Source organism: Salvia miltiorrhiza, chromosome 1, assembly GCF_028751815.1.
Source record: "Salvia miltiorrhiza cultivar Shanhuang (shh) chromosome 1, IMPLAD_Smil_shh, whole genome shotgun sequence".
Lineage (NCBI taxonomy): Eukaryota > Viridiplantae > Streptophyta > Magnoliopsida > Lamiales > Lamiaceae > Salvia > Salvia miltiorrhiza.
In genome coordinates, this window is record NC_080387.1 from 37258581 (window position 1) to 37277334 (window position 18754).

Sequence of the window (18754 nt, forward strand, 5' to 3'; positions counted from 1 at the left end):
TTTCAAAATTTATATAAATTCACACTGAAAAATATTGGCGACTTTAAATTTTAAATATTGGATATTTATATAAATTTATCTAAAAAAATATAAATTCACAAAAATAAAGGATATTTTTCACAAAACTATAAATTGCATGATATAAAAGAGCACTGTATAGATTGTAGCAAGTGGGCCCCGCAACTATATATATCATCCTATGAATTAGTGAACTTTCTAAATATAAATCAATTTTCTAAAAGTAGATAGAGTAAAAGAGCGGGAAATTTATTTGGCTAGATGGACCAGCTTTTATATATGTATAGATAGATGTGCAGAAGTCACCATAGATAACAAAAACAAAATTGCACAGTTTTTTTTCAACATATTCAAGTTGAAGGGCACATAGACATGGAGCATAACTAGAGGCAACAACAACATTTGGATTCAGTTTAAAAACCATAAAAAACAACAACTCCAGTGCAGTGAAGAAATGAAAACTTGCAAGAGAAAATGAAAATTTGAAAGATGTTGAGTGACATCAAGCTTCATTTCATGGCCGCCAATCTTGCCATCCTTGATGCGATCTCCTGCCTGAGGCGAACGTGGACAAGTGAATCCACAAAATTCACTTGGACTTTTCAGTGAAGAAATTGACAATGGATGATTTGATATTGCGATAAAAATAGAAACTTCAGAAGTGGAGGTGGACGACACCCTAGCCGTGAATTTAGCGTTCAAGGTGCCCAATTCACCAGACGATGGGAAGGATGAATACGTACGGTGATGGAGAATAAAACAAATGATGATGAAAAAAAATACAAAAAAGAGAAATAAGTTACATACACATAAAGATAAATAAAGCAAACAACACCCTTAGAAGATAAAATAAATTAGGGTTGCACTATTTTTGATTTTATAATGATTGTATTTATTTCTATAAATTTCTATTAAGTTTCACTCCACGTTGGATAATTAAGTGAACTCTCGCAAACCCTAGCTCACTCGCCTATCTCTGTATCACCCATATTTCTCTATGAACCACACCTCTCTTTGATTTCAATATCAATGGTGAATTTAACTTTGTTTTCAATATCAATGGTTTATCTATTTTAACAGCAACCCACACAGAATCGATTCAAACATATTCCTGGGCATTGGTGCCTGACACGGTGGTGCTATAAACACCATTTACGATAGTCGATGGTTCACTATCACTCTCTGAGGTATAAAATTTACTCATTTTTACTTTTTTCCTTTAATATAAACTAATACACCAGTCTGTGCGATGCACGATGAGCATCTAAAATAAATAAAGTTGTTAAATGAAATCAAAATATAAACATATGCGATATTTTTAAAAAATAAAATAATACATATACAATAAAGTAATATGATGAACTCAGAAAATGCTTGCCTAAATTCTACGATATATGATGGATTTAATCACCTGTTTGTCGACAATCAGAACAAAGAGTATAAAACGAGAGGAAATAGTTGTGCTATTGATTATATTGCGTAACCGGTGAATACAAATTAAAGAACTATTTATAGAGCTATAACAAGGGTATTTTGGTATTTTCCTATACAAAGCACGTGTTCCTCATGTACTGGCTAACGACCCTAGAAGTATAGGATGTCAGCGAATGTCGGGTTTCATCGTTTTCTTCTAGCAATGGTTCAGTACACGGGCGTCAATCAGCAACGCTGTCAATCATGGGTGCTTGCGAGTTCCTTCTATGTAATACAACCCTGGTACTCCTAGAATCATCTGATGGATGTTATTTCTAAGGAACGTTTCACCACTCTTCAGCCCTGTACCCATGAATAGTAGTACATGTGTCGCGATCACAGGAACTCCGCAATCTATTCCTCATCAGCTACTCCCCCGAGTCTGATTGAGTACACCGTTGTTGGTACTCAATCAATGCTCCACTCCTATTATGCCTCACAACTGTAATCATCTTATTGACGTCATCCCCAATAATTTTCTGTCAGCTTTTGACTTTTTAACTCTGATCCCCACATCCCATCAGTTACTTTTTCGAAGTGGCGTTTGTTCATATCCGTAGTAATCTCGTCCGTTAAAATCAAATTTCATACCACGTGGCATCATCTTCACCCTTTAACATTCCCTCGATTTTGGGCTTTCTTAACATATATAAGGACCATCTTCTTCATCTCTTTCACTTTCCGCCATTTTCATCCTTCAAGTTCCTCCAGCCTCTTTCACAAATTTCAATTCTTTGAAGTGTTGCCAACGATTGCTAGAGTCCCCATTTCGGTTCCTCGACCTCGCACCCTTCCATAGGTACTGCCTATTTTCCCTATTTTCTTTTGTTTTTCGATTCGTGGACATTATAGACAATAACCGCTAGTGTAGCTCTTAAGATACAGGAAAATGACTTCGCATGAGGTACCATGTTCTATTATGAATGTAAAGGAAATGGAAAAATTGGAGATGAAGCTTAAGGGGCCTATTTCCGGCTTGAAATTCCGTTTGCCTGATAATAAATCACAAGAAACCCCAAGAAACCTTAGAGAAAATAGCATCGCCCTCTGGGAACAACAAGTAGTTGTCGGCTTGCATTTTCCTCCCTCCCAAATTTCTACTAGATGTTTGTAATTATTTTGGCATCTCGTTCTACCAAATAGCCCCATCAGCTCTATGGAGGGCGTTCGCCTTTCATATCATCCTCAAGTATGTTGAAGATACAACCCTGTTATTTTTTCAAACTCAGATCCTTAAAAAGACCAATACCCATTATAGCTTTTCCTCGAACCCTTAGTATAAAATACATTTCTTATCCAGTCTCACCTCTCATGACAAGGGGTTTTTAAATGAAATTAAAATATAAACATATGCGATATTTTTTTAAAATAAAATAATACATATACAATAAAGAACTTGAATGCAATAATATATAGATTTTTAACTTTATATTTTTATAGTTGAAATACTAATTTATTATTTTTTAAAATAATCTATGCCAATTAATAATTTTATTTATTTATTTATTTATTTATTCATTTAAAGTGTTATTCAATTTCGATACTCTTTGTGCATTGCACAGACGAGCGTACTAATTAACTAAACACATGCACTTGATCTTGATATGGGCTGGACTTCCGACTACTTATACTAGATTGATTTATTTAATATTAATACTAATACTCCTAAGTATCTTCTATGAAAATTATATGCTCCGCTTCTTTGATTCTCCCTTTTGTATACTTCATGTGTCCCATTTAATATGGCCATTTTTTCCTTTTAGGTTGTCTGGCTAAAAATGATCAATTTCAAAAAAGAAAACTCCTTTATCTTATAAAAAATTATGAACTTCATCGCTCTCTATCACTTTTATTCTTAATTACTTTTCTCCTTAATAATCGTACCCAAAAATGGCCATACTTAATCAGTAGTAGACTAATTTTGACTTTAGGATTCTCTTCTTCGATTCAAACTTTGAAAGGCTTTGATTGGCTGAGTGGCGATTTCGGCAGTGTTTCAGCTTGTGTATTTGAATCGGTGAAGATTGAAGTGATCCTCGAGCTCTATTTATAGGAGAGGTCTTGAATAGATCCGTTAGCGGAGATGATCTTCAAGAATTCATCCGTTGGAGAGTAATTCGAATTTTGCTGAGGCTTCAATCTTCGAGATTCCTTGTTTGGTAAGAAACGGCTACTCAGGTACATGAGGTAAAACGTCACTTCAGTTGTGTCCTTCCAGAAGCATTGTTTTTACTGGTGCTTCGAAGAATGATCGACGACACTCTAGTTCCTCGTCGAAGATGCTTGGTGGAATGAATTTCTTCTGCCAAAACTTGAAGATAAGCTTTTTCCCAATTGAACGGGCCTTCTTGCACCAGTGCAATCAGCGGAATCTTATGGGGTCTCAACATGTGGTCTGGTGATCCACGAATACCAAACCAGCACTTCTTTATGATCTTGGCGATTGGTCGGAGGTATGGATGGAGTAGCGACATGCTCATGACGCCTTTCACATAAACATCTGTGGGGGCATCATCTTTTAAAGCCTTTACCAGTAGACTGTTGGCTTCTACATTGGAGAAGGTTGGAGCAGGACCATCGGAAGGGAGATGAAAATTTTCCCTTACCATTTGTGAGACATTGATGGAGTGTTTCTCTAAGGTTGAGAAATCCTCAGAGGTGAAGATGGTAATATCAGCAGTGTATTCTCATGTTGCTTTGTTCAGAACAATGGAGTTGTATAAAGTTTGATCTCCGAGTCGAAAGCTTGGTACTGAATGTATAAAGTTGAGCCAGCCACGTCGACTTAGAATCTCATTAATCTTGTCGTGTTCCGCAAGATTCATTAACGCTTTGACTGAAATTGAAGATTCATAGCACACACACTGTTGATCGATGGTTTTCGTGTTGGATTTGTATACTGAAAGCAAGAACGTTTTTTGCTTGTATACAATGTTTCCTAAGTTCACTATCTAATCTCCTATCTGATTGTGTTCATGATTGCATATGTATGTTCTTTATCTCTATATAAGTAGATTATATGGTGTGTTGTAGATCACAGAAGACCATATAATTGGAATAACCTTAAGAGATATAATATAATCACAGCCGAAGTAACTCTAGGACAAGTTATTGGTTTAGGCTGCAGTATAGATGGAAGTAGTTTGTCTTGGCTACTTGTCTATACTGGTACGTCATTACGTATTGATAGGACCACAGTTTGAGATGTATTCTTCTATCTGACTTAAGTGAAGAATCAAGATCTCGGTGACTTATAAGATCTTAATACTAATAAGTATTCAGATATATATGTTAATTCGTATATCACTTTGACTTACTATGGGTGAAAGTTATATACTAACTCGAGTACTCTGTATCTTGGGTGATAGCGGTTAATATATGATATTTGATTATCTGTATTAGTACCCGTATCCGGTATAGGATAATGACATCCCCTTAAGGAGCTCAATAAGGTTTATTGCGCTAAACCCTGCAGGTTGATTAAGTTCAGGCGCAATAATAAAGTTTGAGTGGTACTGCTTAAGGATTTATAAAGAGATTAATTAATTTAAGCTGTCAGAGCTCTAATTAATTAATGGATGTCGGATATTTTAAATACGGAGATTTAATAAGTCTAAATACAAGCCCCCGACTCATCACCGGCAATAAAGGGGTAAGTCAGTATCGGTTCTCTAGTGGAATGAACTGATATTTATAAATTAATTATGGTCTGGGCTGACCATAGATAAATTAATTTATTTGAGGCCCATCTTTATTCCTTGTATCTGGTCCCTGGACTGGCCCAATGTCTCCTAGCCCTAGAAGGAGAGAAAGACGCCTCCTACACTAATTCTGTGCCCACACGTATTTAATTTTATTTAAATACAGCTGTGAGCTCTCAGGAAAAGATACTGATAAAATATTAGGGTTTTGAGAGCTGTGGGGCGCAGGGGAAGAAAAACGTGTGGGACTTATTTCTCTCTTGGGACTTTCATAGATCGTTGTCCATCCAACGGTGAAAGCTGAGCGGGATACAGTCGAGAAGATCAGAGCTGGAGTCAGATTTTCGCAGGAAACCAAGTTCTGGCAGTCTCCGTAAAACGGCCATAACTTCCTCCACAGAACTCCGATTCAGACGAATCAGGCGGCCACGGAAAGCTCTCTCCAAGACGAAGAAGTCGTATTTCTGGGCAAAATACGATTTGAGGACGTTTGAGGCTTCAAACGAAGGCTTGAAGCTGACTGGTCTGTTCAGATGCGAATCTGCGAATTCTTCTAAATTCTTCAGGTATTTCTGAACTCCAACGTGCAGCTGTTAAATTCATAGGAGCATGTTAGGATTAATCGTTGTATGATAAATTAATAATAATCCAAGAAACGATCATCGGGCAAAGCGGAACGTTAATTCAGTTTAATATTCCTTCAATTGGTATCAGAGCCCAGGATTAATTTCTTGGCTCTATTATTAATTTATGTACGATTAATAATATGCGTTGTTTTTACTGCTGCTGTTCTTCGTGGTCTGTTGATTCGTGGGATACGTCGTTTTGACGTTGTAATCGTTTTTCACCACGAGAAAATCCGTGGTTAGATTAGAATTTCAATTGTTTTTGTTTTTCCGTTGTAATCTGTAAAATTGAAAATCGAGACAAAGACGACGACGAATCAACATCGAATGAACGGAGGTTGGAGAGCCGGAGGCAAGGCGGGTTGTACGCCGGGCTGCCGCTGCGCGTCGGGCTGCGCGCCGGGCTGCCGCTGCGTGCCGGGCTGCTGCTGTGCGTGCCGGGCTGATGCTGTGCGCGCCGGGCTGCACGCCGGGCTGCTGCTGTGCGCGCCGGGCTGCGCGCCGGGAGGCTACTGCTGCACGCCGGGAGGCTGATACTGTGCGCCGGGCTGCCGCGCCGGGCTGCTGCTATGCAGCGCGCTGGGAGCTGTGGCGGCGGCGCCTAGGGAACTCCAAACCCTAGGTGGGCGCGGGTTTCAAGAAACCCTAGGGGGCCCAAACCCTTTTTTCAAAGACGGGCCTGATGAAGCTGTTCGGGCCGAGTTTTACATTTTTGAGCCTTTTCTTTTCTGTTTTAAATGTAATAGATTAGTTTTGGGGTTCCACGAATGGGTCACGAAGAACTTTATTCTTTTAATTCTGTTCTTTGCATGTCGTGGTGTTAATCCTTTATGCTCTTTGCATGCTGTTTTGTCTTTGCTTGTTAATATGTGTTTATTAACTGCGCTTAGACAAGCATGCTAGGTTTATCGTTTTCTTAAGCATGTTTTAGAATTCTGCGAGCATGTTTTACATGTTGCGTTCTAGAAGAGCATGTTTAGGATTATGTGTTTGAGCATGATCAAACCTTTTGAAAGTAAAAAGACTAAGCTGTATTAATAATTTTATAGATGATTAAAAATTATTTAAATTTCCACAAACGGTCTCAAGACAAAGTGTTTGAGAATATGAGTAAACGACCACCCTAATGTGGCTTACTTCATTTTTGATTTCACAAGTTTGTTAAGTTGAGATTTCTATTAAAAATATTTAAATCCATTTAAGTAGTGGGAGTTATGCGGTAAACGACCACCCTAACGTGGCTTACTCGTATGATTTTCATAAGTACTTTAGAGGATGGATTTTAAATAAGATAACTAAGAAATTAAATTGAATGCGGCATGGTCCTAGTGAGTATGTCAAATTCGAGAATTTAATTTCAAAGTTAGATTGTGGTTATTACTAAATAATTTTTATTCTTAAAATTATGTAGACCTCCACATGCGGTCTCAAGACAAAGTGATTGAGAATATGGGTAAACGACCACCCTAACGTGGCTTACTTCATATTTAATTTCATAAGTTTGTTAAGTTCAGATTTCTATTAAAAATATTTAAATCCATTTAAGTAGTGGGAGTTATGCGGTAAACGACCACCCTAACGTGGCTTACTCGTATGATTTTCATAAGTACTTTAGAGGATGGATTTTAAATAAGATAACTAAGAGGTTAAATTGAAAGCGGTATGGTCCTAGTGAGTATGCCAATTTCAAGAATTTAATACTCAAAGTTAAATTGTGGTCGCTGCTTAGATATCATTTCAAGTACAATGTACAACTCCCCAACGGAGTCCCTTCTTGAATATGATATGGTCTAGTTAAAGTCCAACAATTAATTTCCTTTGTCAAAAGGTCAAGTTGACATGGATGGAAATTAAACGACTAGGTAAATAGTCTGGTTGAGGAATTCATGTGTAAACGACCACCCTAACGTGGCTTACTCATGAGATTTCTTGGGCAGTTGGAGGTTTCATTAATATTGTTTTTATCAAAAGGTTACAATATTATTGTTACGAATTATGTGCTTTATGTTCGTTACTTTCAGATATGTCTATGTCTCTTATTGTTTATTTATTCTTGCACAAAGTCTTTTAACCGGTCCACATATATATAAAATGGAAACGCAGTTTTGGTTTTCTATCTTTATCACAAACTAACACAATTTTTGTGTTGCTTACTACTCCACGTTCATATGGTCCGAACAATGAGTCCACTGATGAGAAAAAGGAATTACATAAAAGGTGGCATGAGACGAATAATGTGGCTATATGCTATATTATGAGTATAATGACACAAACCTTGTAGCTTCAACATCAGGGCATGGACGATGCTATTAGCATCATGCTGAATCTCAAGAAAGTGTTTGGAGAGTCGGACTGAGCTGCTCATTTAAATTTGATGAGAGTAATCTTGTTATTTTTATGAGTGAGCACAGCTCAGTGCACGAGCATGTCATGCAATTCTTGACGGACTTGACTTGCTCAGTGGGAGTATCGACGGTGAAGCAAAAGTCGATATTATCCTGAACTCTCTTCCCAAGTCTTTTAATTAAGAACTTCCGCCTCAACGCTGTTATGAGCAAGAAAGATAATACTTCTTTTAAGTTGTTGAATGCTCTAGTTACGGCTAAGGAAGTTGTGGGAAAGAGATGTGCAAGCACTTGTTATTGCCAAAGGAAAGCCATCTTCTTCGTCGTTTGACGGGAAGAAGAAGGGTCCAAGGGGCAAGAAAGACAAGGGAAATAGTGGGAGTAGTGGTGTGATAAGATCGAGTATTGGAAATTTCTTCTTTCAATACTCAAGGCAAAGGGTTAAGGTACTTCACTTGCTATAGTAACTGAGACATGTCAGCTCGTTTTCTACTCAGTTGTGAGTAGTGGATAACGAGAGAAACTGATAATGATTGTTGCACCTTGCATGGCTTTAAGGTTGTCAAGGAAGCTGAGAAGTGATGAGATGATTGTCTTCATAGGCAACATGACTAGAGTCGCAGTTGTTGCAATTGAAGACTTGTCTTTAAGTCCTAAAGACATAGTTTAGTTTTTGAGAGTTCCTTATCATGTTCCAAAATTTTGAATAGATGGATCTTATGTCATTTTTGATAGTGGTGTTTCTATCATAAGAAATGACAAAAGTTGTCTATTCTGGTATTTTTTGAACATCTCTCTTTACACTATAACTTGTCTTCAAAATACCTTTATATTGCATTTACATCATCGAACAAAAGAAAGAGAAAAAGTTAAGGCTAATCTCTCATGAGGATCTTTTACACATATATTGACACCCTAGATTAGGTCACATCTATCTTAACAGGATCCAAAGGCTCGTGTCTAAATAGTACATTGGATTCAATCCAAGTTGTACCTTTTGGAACCTGCGAATCCTGTATAGAGGAAAAGATGGAGACCGGGTCATTCATGGCAAAGGGGATAAAGGGCCAATAATATGTTAGGAATGATCTTTTCTGATTCATTGTCAGTGTTTGGGATTCCAACCCAGTTTACTACACCGTGTAATCCCTATATAAGATGGTGTGGTGGAGAGAAGAAATAGGTCACTCTTGGAAAAAATATGTTCAATGATGAGTTATGTATCTTTGCAATTAGTCCTAAAGAATCAGAAGGTGGTTATTAGCAATGACACACGATTCTTAGAAGTGGACTATGGGAGTAATCACTAATCCAAGTCAGATAGTGTACTTCAAGAAATTGAAGACATTAGACAGGCGATTCCATCACCCAAGCCAAGTGTGCAAGAGTTTTGTACCACAAGACACTGCACGCACTGTTGACACACATGTGCCACCACAGATCCATTGTAGTGGGAGGGTTGTGGGATAACCCGATCGATTTATGTTCTTGGGAGAATCTTTGGATTCAGTCCCTGGTAGTGAATATAAGAGAATCGACCCAGATATCTACTTGGAATTAGTGGAAGACGAGAATGTAGATTCTTGGCACACCTCAATGGAGCAATCCATTAAGAATATGGGTGTATACTAGAAAATCTTGCTACCAGGAGACAGTCATGCCTTAGGTTGTAAGTGAGTATGCAAGATAATGACAGGCCCGAATGAGCAAGGTCGTAGCTTCCGAAGCTAGACTGGTGGCGAAAGGTTATGCCCAGTGTAAGGGTATAGGTTATGATGATATTTTCGCAAGTACCATGCTCAGAACATTCGGATCATTTTACCCATAGCAGCTCACTTAAACCATCGAGGTTACGTGAGGGAGGGAGAGAAACATCTCGTGTCAATCGCTCTCGTGTCATCGGTGATGTGGTTTATCTTGCATTTTATGTAAACAATATCCTCCTAATTGGCGACAATATGGAGCTATTGTTAAGACATAAAGTAATGGTTATCCGAACAGTCTCATATGAAAGACTAAGGAGGTACAGTATACATCTTTGTGATCAAAGTAATAAGGGATCACTAGAAAAGGATGTTGGGCTTATCTCGAGTGTCTTACATTGATACTGAGAATACTCGTTGTAGTATGAATACCGCCAAGAAAGGATTGCTAACTTTTAGATATGGCGTTCCTTTATCTAAAGACTATGTCTTAAGATGCCTATTAAGGTTGAGGAAATGAAGGCAGTATTCTACGTTTCCGCAGTAGATAGCTTCATGTATGGATTGCTATGTACGAGATCTTATATTTGCTATGCAGTTAGCATGATTGTAAGATATCAGTATAGTCCTAGTTAAGGACACTGAATTGTGGTAAATTATATTCTCAAGTCCCTGACTAGAGAATAAGGATAGTTTACCAGTTAGACAGTTTAGTTCCTTTTTGGATTATATGATTTCGGATTTCCAGGCTGACCGAAACAAAGAATAATTACCTCGAGCTATGTGTTTTTCCTTGGGAGGTAAAACCTTTTGGTTTGACCACTACCTCCAGGATCTAAGGGTAATTCCTAGTTTGCGTGTGAGCATCACCTTCGTGATACCTCAAGTGCAGTTGCGAACTCTAAGGAATCCAAGAACCACAAGGGGTTAAACACATGGAGAGTAAGTACCAAGTTATACGATTATTCGTAAATCGAGGTTTTGTGCTCAAAGAATAAATTCTCACATATTGGAGAAACCTACTGATCTTTCACAAAAGGCTTATCGCAAATGGTCATTGAAAGATGGGAATGCGATTGATGCCAGATTGATGCCACCCACTTAGGAAACTTTAAGTATAAGTGGGAGAAGTGTTAGGTGATTGGTAAATAGACGCATTGTATACTAAAAGTTTGCTTTAGTATAAGTGGGAGATTGTTGGATTTGTATACTGAAAGCAAGAACGTTTTTTGCTTGTATACAATGTTTCCTAAGTTCACTATCTAATCTCCTATCTGATTGTGTTCATGATTGCATATGTATGTTCTTTATCTCTATATAAGTAGATTATATGGTGTGTTGTAGATCACAGAAGACCATATAATTGGAATAACCTTAAGAGATATAATATAATCACAGCCGAAATAACTCTAGGACAAGTTATTGGTTTAGGCTGCAGTATAGATGGAAGTAGTTTGTCTTGGCTACTTGTCTATACTGGTACGTCATTACGTATTGATAGGACCACAGTTTGAGATGTATTCTTCTATCTGACTTAAGTGAAGAATCAAGATCTCGGTGACTTATAAGATCTTAATACTAATAAGTATTCAGATATATATGTTAATTCGTATATCACTTTGACTTACTATGGGTGAAAGTTATATACTAACTCGAGTACTCTGTATCTTGGGTGATAGCGGTTAATATATGATATTTGATTATCTGTATTAGTACCCGTATCCGGTATAGGATAATGACATCCCCTTAAGGAGCTCAATAAGGTTTATTGCGCTAAACCCTGCAGGTTGATTAAGTTCAGGCGCAATAATAAAGTTTGAGTGGTACTGCTTAAGGATTTATAAAGAGATTAATTAATTTAAGCTGTCAGAGCTCTAATTAATTAATGGATGTCGGATATTTTAAATACGGAGATTTAATAAGTCTAAATACAAGCCCCCGACTCATCACCGGCAATAAAGGGGTAAGTCAGTATCGGTTCTCTAGTGGAATGAACTGATATTTATAAATTAATTATGGTCTGGGCTGACCATAGATAAATTAATTTATTTGAGGCCCATCTTTATTCCTTGTATCTGGTCCCTGGACTGGCCCAATGTCTCCTAGCCCTAGAAGGAGAGAAAGACGCCTCCTACACTAATTCTGTGCCCACACGTATTTAATTTTATTTAAATACAGCTGTGAGCTCTCAGGAAAAGATACTGATAAAATATTAGGGTTTTGAGAGCTGTGGGGCGCAGGGGAAGAAAAACGTGTGGGACTTATTTCTCTCTTGGGACTTTCATAGATCGTTGTCCATCCAACGGTGAAAGCTGAGCGGGATACAGTCGAGAAGATCAGAGCTGGAGTCAGATTTTCGCAGGAAACCAAGTTCTGGCAGTCTCCGTAAAACGGCCATAACTTCCTCCACAGAACTCCGATTCAGACGAATCAGGCGGCCACGGAAAGCTCTCTCCAAGACGAAGAAGTCGTATTTCTGGGCGAAATACGATTTGAGGACGTTTGAGGCTTCAAACGAAGGCTTGAAGCTGACTGGTCTGTTCAGATGCGAATCTGCGAATTCTTCTAAATTCTTCAGGTATTTCTGAACTCCAACGTGCAGCTGTTAAATTCATAGGAGCATGTTAGGATTAATCGTTGTATGATAAATTAATAATAATCCAAGAAACGATCATCGGGCAAAGCGGAACGTTAATTCAGTTTAATATTCCTTCATTTCGATGATTTCGTCATGATGATGTGAATCTTTAAAATTTCTGCAAGACTTAGAACTTTCTTTAACAGAGAGAGTAACAAGATAAAATCGGCTGTGAGATGTGAGAAAGTGGAAATGGTGGAATTGAGTGAATCCTTGCAGAAGATGAACCGTTTTTGAAGTGATATAAAAAGTCGTGTCCTAGAAGGTTTCAATAAGATTTTGAAATCCGGACAAATAAAAAAACAACACGTGTCATGTATTTCGCTTTTTCTATAAAAAGGGCGAGATCATGGAGATCGTGGAGTTAACTGCTTATAATAGAATCTAAAAGGATTTTGATTAAGGCAAATAAGTACAACATGAGCATGAAGCAGATAACTTAAGACAATCTTATTAAAATGACAAAATGTTTCAGTCAACATTTCTTAGGAATGAGAAGGATGCTTACGATTCAACTGATTAATTAAATCAGTTGATTTCAGATGACGATTGAACTGAGGTTTAGTCCTTCTGTAGTCGTTGACTGATGGCGTCAGTCATGAATCTTCAATTGATGAAGTTCTCCCTTGAATGATGTCTTTTGCGGTAACTTCATTTGTACCTTCAGTTTGTTGACTGATCATCTGACATTGGAGCTCTTATGATTCTTCATCTTTAATCTCCTCTTCTTTATCTTTCTTAGAAAATCTTCTCGTGAGATGGATGGGAAGCGCTTTACTTTGTCTTCCTTCATGCCGAATTCAACCCATTGATCTTTCTTGACTTTTACATTTAACAATTTGATCAGAACCTTGTCAAGATCCCTTCTCGTCCGAATGAGATTTGCATCTACGTCTCTGAGAAGATGCATGAGTTGGTCTCTCTCATTCTGACTTGTCTGCATCAAGTCTTCCAGTCTGGCGTACTCAGTAGCCAGTTCTTCTTCATCTTCATCTGCAGTGGGGATCAGGGAGATTTCTTTCATTCTTGAGGTAGTCTTAGCGATGACCGTTTCCAATCTTTGTTTCTTCACAAGGACATTCTCAAGAATCATCATTTGATCACCGTATGCAGTTAAAGCTTGATCAACTTCTTTAATTTCGAGAAGATCTTGTTCTGAAGTGGTGGATTCTGATGATGAACTTGAGTCTTCAGATCGTTCTTCGACCATTGTTTTTCCTTTCTCGATCTGCTTGTCTTCATCCTTTCCAGAAACTAGATGAGAGGATGAACTGCAGAGGTTAGAAGACATAGCAAGAGGAAAGAAAAATAGAGGGAGAACAATTAGCACAGAGAAGAGAGAAAGCTTTTGAAAAGCTTCAAAATCTTTAGACAACCCTTCAGAATAGGATCTAGTTCAATATAACCGGGTCAAAGCAAGTCGTTCTTGCGAACAATCTGCTCTGATACCAATTGTTAGGTCCCAGAACGTCTAGAATAGGTGTATGGGGGGGAACACACCTATAGGCTATTTTTCAAAACACGTGAGACAACCTTTAGAAGTTAACTGATACTGACGAGTTTGAAAGATGTAAGCAGTTAAAGAAGATATCAGTTAAGCAAAGGTTGAAGACTGATACTGAAATAACTTCAGTGAAGATATCAGTTAAGCACTAGGCTTTAACTGATATACTCGTAGAGGTTCAGTCTTAGATTTGATCAGAGAAGTGTTATGAATCTTACTGACTATCCGAAGATTAATTAGTTAGACTAATAACACTGGCAGCGAAAAACTTATCTTTTGAAAAAGCCTTTTAATAAACATGTTGTCAGGTTTATGTTTCACTTTGCAGTTAATCAGTTCCAGTTAAAGACGTTTGAGCTCAGATAAGAAAGTAGAACTGAAAGCTGTAAACGACAAAAGAATTTTTATGTGGTTCGTAATCCAATTCCTACGTCCACGGTCAGTTGATCACACTGACAAACACTCTGGGCTTATGCTTACGGGTGCACAACAAACTCTGAACTGAAAATACATTTTTAGTACCAACACACTAGGTTGGATTTCTCAATCACTTAGCACGCACTGGGTACTAAGATCTCTTTGGAGTCAGAACACTGGTCTGAACTCCACACTACTCAAACACTCTTTTCGCTCAGTTGAAAGGAGGTTCGAAAACTACCAAATCACAGAGAACAAGCTCTCTGTAATCAGTAACTTAGGCTTTGGATAAACAATATTTGCCTAAGGTTATAAGAGAATATATGTAATCAGTAGTAGACTGATTTTGGCTTTAGGATTCTCTTCTTCGATTCAAACTTTGGAAGGCTTTGATTGGCCGAGTGGCGATTTCGGCAGCGTTTCAACTTGTGTATTTGAATCGGTGAAGATTGAAGTGATCCTCGAGCTCTATTTATAGGAAAGGTTTTGAATAGATCCGTTGGCGGAGATGGTCTTCAAGAATTCATTCGTTGGATAGGAAATTCGAATTTTGTTGATCTGAAGCTTCAATCTTCGAGATTCCTTGTTTGGTGAGAAACGGCTACTCAAGTACAGGAGGTAAGACGCCTATGAAAAGGTAATCACCAAAAAGTAATGCTCTGCAGAGAAAGGACGATTCTCTGTATCTCTGCATTTAATACGTCTGTACTTTGATTGTGTGGCTTCCTTTTAACGTTGGAGTTTCAGTCCGAGGAAGAATGTCAACTGATATTTGACTTTAGTATCAGTCCGCTGATTCTACGTAGCCAGCATTAGATAAATCAGTCATAACTAATTCTTCAGTTGAGAAACTCGTTTAGTCAAATATCAGTATTTGACTCTGTCTTTAAATGCAAACATCAGTTGAGTTCTTCAGTCTTCAGTCCTTCGTTCTTCATTCTTCATTCCTCCGGTCTTCATTCTTCAGAACACTAAACAAACTAGAAGGTGACTCTAACACTTGAGTTCGAAAGGTTCTAGCCTATTACAAAGAAAACTTAAGGATTTTGGTATCATCAAAACTAGGGCTAGGATATTTCATTAAGTTCTCAACAATTTTGTTTTCTTATTTTTCGTGTTATTGTTTCCTTATTTTTATGTTTTTACTTCAGAAAATTTTCTAAATTATATAATTTGAATATTATATGTTTTTTTCGGATTTTTTTGATTGATTTGTTTTAAAATTGTATTATTGATTTGTTACCAATAATTTAGGGTTTCTTGTTAAAATAATCCTAGATTTGTTTCCCGTTATTTTTTTTCTAAATTAATGGAGTATTATTTTTTTTCAAAAATTATTACTCCCTCCGTCCATGAAAGAACTTCCTAGGAGGGAGTGACACGGGTTTTAAGAAAAAATATTATTGAGTGTATTGAGAGTGGATAAAAGGTAGTTGAATGTATTGGGAGTGGTGAAAATGTGTTATAATTAATATTGAGAGTTGTGAAAAGTGAAAAGTAAGAGGATTATAAGTGGTGGGGTATAGTCCAAAAATAGGTAGGAAGTTTTTTTGTGGACGTCCCAAAAAGGAAAGATAGGAAGTTCTTTCGTGGACGGAGGGAGTATTTATTTGTTTTTCCTTAATTTGGTTCAACTAATTTTGTGATTCTTTTAAAAATAATACTAGATTTGTTTTCGGATATTAGTTTTTCGAAAATTAGATTTAAAAATAATAATATTATTTATTTTTACCTTAGATTAAATTATGTTATTTTTTTCCGAACATCTATTTTTGTTTTTTGCTAAAATTTTGTTATTTTTATTTGTTTCCACTAATTTGTGTATTCCGCTAAAACTAATCTTAAATTTGTTTCCACTAATTTAGATATTCTAATTTTTCTATAATTAATCCTAGATTTGTTGCTACTAATTTAGAGATTCTAATTCTGCTATAATTAATCATAGATTTGTTTCCACTAATTGAGGGATTCTAATTCTCCCAAAACTAATCCTAGATTTGATTACACTAATTTAGAGATTCTCCTAAAAATAATCCTAGATTTGTTTCAACATATATTTTATTTTTCGATAATTATTTTGTATTTTTTGAATTTTATGTACAAATATACATTTGTTCAGTTTGGAAACAATATTGTGCGTCAGTTTTGTTTATTTAAAACGGATATAATTATGAATTGAAATTAGGAACTCTTATCGATAAAATTTGAATTTAAATCTGAACTATTATAGTGTGAGTGATGAGGTCGAAATCATTTTAATGAATTAAATAAAGTGTAATTTTAAAAACTGAAATACAAGAAAAAGGTGATTGGGGGAAATAATCGTAGATTTGTTTTCATTTATATATATTTTTTCCAATATTTAAAAAAAAAATTCAAAGATGATTTGAAAAAAAAAACTAAAATACAAGAAAAAGGTGCGTGGTGGATTTGAACCTGAGACCTCAATAATATGTGAGTTATACTTTGCAACCTTGTTCGGTAATGGCAACCACATTAGTGAAGCGTTAGAAATAAAAATAAAATGAATCATATGATGGGGCATCGATCGAAAAAATAAATACTCAACATATACTTGGATTAAATGTATTATAATAATGCAGTAAACGCGATATAATAATAGGAAATAAATTTCAATTAATTAATTGAAATAAATTAGTGAAGGGCGGAAAAAAAAATTGTGAATACGATGTGATTTTGGTTGGAAAACTAGATAACATATACTTGAAGACAATGTATTCTAATATAGTATTAAACATGATATAATAATAAGAAATAATTAACTATCTTTCTCACCGCGGCTCGAGCAATCCGATTCCAGGGAATCTTACTCAATGAAATAGAGTTGAATTAATTAATTGAAATAAATTAGTGAATTTGAAAAAATTAAATTTAAAACTCTATTACATATACTTTATTTGAATATATTATAATAAAGTAATGTAATCGATGTGATGATAACAAAATAAACCACGATCGTGTGAGTAACGAAGTCAAAATAATTATACTCAATGAAAAAAAGTTTAATTAATTAGTTGAAATTATATAACAATATAAAGCAAAAATAAAATATAGTCAATCGTACGCAAAGATTTTTATCGGAATCTATATAACATATAGTACACTGAATTATAATATAGTATTAAACGCGATATAATAATAAGAAATAATTATAGTCAATGAAATAAAGTTGTATTAATTAATTGAAATAAATTAGTGAATTTGAAAAAAAATATATAAAAATGAATCATACGGTGGTATTTTGCTCGGAGAACCATATACTTTATTTGAATGTATTATAATATAGTATTAACCGCGATATAATAATAAGAAAATGAACTACTATAGTGTGAGTAATGAACTCGTATAACTATACTCAATGTAATAAAGTTGAATAATATAATTGAAATAAATTTGTGAGTTTAAAAAAAATAAAGTATACACAATGAAACAAAGTTTAAACAATTAGTGATTTTGAAAAAACAAAAAAAAAAAACCATACGTAGGGATAGGGATGTTGCGCGGAAAATTATATAACATACACTTGAAGACAAAGTAGTATGGAAAAGTATTGTAAATAATAAGAAAATTGACTACTATAGTGTGAATAGCAAAGTCGAAATAATTACACTCAAAGAATCATATACTTGAATTATAATTTAATATGAAACGCGATATAATAATAATAAATAATTATAATCAATGTAATAAAGTTGAATTAATTAATTGAAATAAAATAGTTAATTTGGAAATAAAAAATTAAATAAAATGAATCATATGATGGGATTTTGCTCGGAGAACTATATAAGACAATGTATTGTAATATAGTATTGAAGTCGCTTTGATAATAAGAAAATTAACTACTATAGTGTAAATAATGAAGTTGAAAACTAAATACTCCCTCCGTTCACGAAATGAGTATCCATTTGTGGACGACACGTGTTTTAAGAAATGTATTGAATGTAGTGTGAATAGAATAAGGGTCTCTACTTTTTGAGTGTATTAATTAAAGAGTTTTGTGGGGGTACACTTGCCAAAAAGGAAAATGAGTACTCATTTCATGGACGGACGAAAAAGGAAATACGGGTACTCATTTCGTGGACGAAGAGAGTAAATATATTTTATTAAACGCAATATAATAATACGAAAATGAACTACTATAGTGTGAGTAATGAAAAAAAAAATTAAAAAATGAATCATACGCTCGGAAAACTATGTAACATATACCTTATTTTAATATATTATAATCAAGTATTGTAATCCATATGATAATAACTAAATGAACCACTATTGTGTGAGTAATGAAGTCGAAATAATTACACTCAATCA